The sequence below is a fragment of the Gavialis gangeticus genome, unplaced genomic scaffold (assembly GCF_001723915.1).
Source record: "Gavialis gangeticus isolate Ggan-Ray unplaced genomic scaffold, GavGan_comp1, whole genome shotgun sequence".
Lineage (NCBI taxonomy): Eukaryota > Metazoa > Chordata > Crocodylia > Gavialidae > Gavialis > Gavialis gangeticus.
Window position 1 is genome coordinate 11,948,701 of NW_017729027.1, and position 2,491 is coordinate 11,951,191.

Consider the following 2,491-nt stretch of genomic DNA (forward strand, 5'->3'; position numbering starts at 1 on the left):
TTCCAGCCCTAATGTCTATGAAATCTATGAAATCTATAAATAATATAAACCAACTGGCGACATCGAGACAGCTTGCCTCATAGTCGTTAGGCATTGCAATGCCACTTGGGCATTGAAGTGTCTGACAAATAGGTGCTGGCTGCAGGAGGACCATTGGAATCAAAAGGGTTAGGTGTATAGGAAGTATCAAAACAAGGGGTGGATAAGCAGAGCACCAGTCCTAGGCACCATAATGGCAGCTGTCTGGGTGCTGGGGACTCCTTCCTCCTCGACTGGCTGCCAGGGGTACACTGACCCAAAAAGTTTGAAAACCCCTAGCCTAGAGGTTAGAGCACTTGCCTAGGAAGTTCCTGGTTCTCTTCATCCTGAGGTGCCACTCTCCATCTCTTCTGTTGAAGCTGGGCCACTTGGCAGAAAAGAGTGCAAATGTCAAGGGGCCCAAAGGAGAGCGTAGTAAAGTTAGCATGATTCTGTGGCCCTCACTTGGGATGGGGTGGGGGCTGGGTTCTGAACCCTGTTCCCAGAACTATGTATGTATTTCACATTAGACAGTCATTGGCTAAAAAAAGCTGGGAAGCCAATCCCACAGCAGAAGCAGTTTTAAGGAATGACAGCTTATATAAAGATGATCTGTAGCCTCCAGGGAGATGAAAAAGGATTTCACCCACTTGATATCTTCTAATCACACAACATCTGTAATATTGTTTAGAAGTGAAAGACAGATGACAGCTCCTGTCCTGTGGTACTGCTACTAGTATAGTGGAGATGGCGTTGAACAGCAGTAGTAATCTGATAGGCAGGTTTCCCAGAAATAAGAGGCTAGGAAGCCAAACTAAAAGTTGCTCAATTATAAAGGGATTAAGGAATGGCTGTGAGCATTTTTGTCATCTTTGTTAGATATTCAGTGGGTAAGAAGAGTTAGTGAGGGGTCAATCATTCCAGTGTCTGAGGAGTGAGTCTTGTGCCATTCACAATGGTTTGTAAATCCAAATCAAGCTGCCCACTGCTATTGCTAAATAGAATTTGGTAATTAATTTGTTTCTAACAGTATATTCCATGTTTGCCCCCTCCTTTTTACAAAGGGCCTGTGAATGCATTGTTCTAATCCAATTACCCTTCTATCACACTTTTAAATGGAAGTTTTATAGCCATGTCAGTGCTTCCACGTCCACACTGCATGGATAATAGAATCACAAACCTTGTGTAAGTGCCAGAAATACCACTTAAGTTTGTAAAGGGACCCCTTGTGAATCTCTCCAGTGGATTCATTTTTCAGAGTTATGTGGGAATTTTTTTCAGCAAGCCATATTTGGGCTGCAGACTGTTTGTAGCAAATATTCAAAATGCCATATTTGTGTTCTTTTGCTTAGTTAAAGCTGCGGGACATATTTCTGTTCTGTGATTGAAAGACTTGTATAACTAACCAGACCAGTAATAGTAGCAAGAATTTTGAACAGCAGAAGCGGGTGACAAAGCTGTTATTCCTAGTTCAAGTATACTTCGTCTTTTTTTGTGTATAGTTTTTCTAACAAATTTTGTTTTCTGGAATATTCAGGGGAATCCAACATAAAAGATATACAAATCAAATCAATGTTAATTAATTTAAAAAGTAAATGAATATTGATGGGGGGGACTGCATTTGCCCAGCCCCAGTGGTAGTGACATGGATATGGAATAGCATGGAGGCCATCATGGAGCCCTAGCTTTGACAAGTTTCATAAAACTGTTTAAAGCTGCGAGTGTCACCCAGACTTGTAAAATCCAGGTTTCTCATGAATGGAATTTCTGTACACTGATTGCTGCTAATCCAGGGTTATTTCTCAGCAATGTAAAGTGTGAACTGCGAAAGCAGCATGTTAGCTAACTCAGAGGTGGGCAAAATGCGACACTTTCATCTGGCTGCGACACCCTCCAAGGAATTGTACCCCACCCAGCCCTTCCGCCCCTGAGGGTGCGAGTGAGGCACCCACGTATACACACCCTGTTGATATACCCCATTGCACCTTGCTCCTACCCTCGTGGGTGGAAGGGCCCAACCCAGCCAGCAGCAGCTTCTGGGTTGGGCTGCTGCTGCCACTGCTACTTGGCTTCTCCTGCATCCAGCTCATTCTGGGCACCAGATAGGGAAGTGGCAAGGGTCAGGGTGTCGGGGGGAGCTGCAGCTGGATGGGGGCAGGGAGCATGGGGTTGGCACTGGTGGCAGTGCAGAGCCTGTTCGCAGGGGGGTAGCGGCAGTACAGAGCTCAGGTAGGCAGGGTGTGGGTGTAAGGGAGTGTGGGAGATTGTGGGGGAGTGTGAGCCCCCCCCATATGTCCCCATGGTGTGTAGCCCCTGCTGGCATCAACAGCAGCAGCAGTGGCAGAAGCAGCAGCAGCACACGGGGGCACTCAGGGTGCTTGTACCCAGCACAGGTGCTGGCACCCTGCAGCATGAGGCTCTAGTCAGCACTGAACATTGTGGCAAGGAGCACAGCTTTGTTAGGCTACCTCTA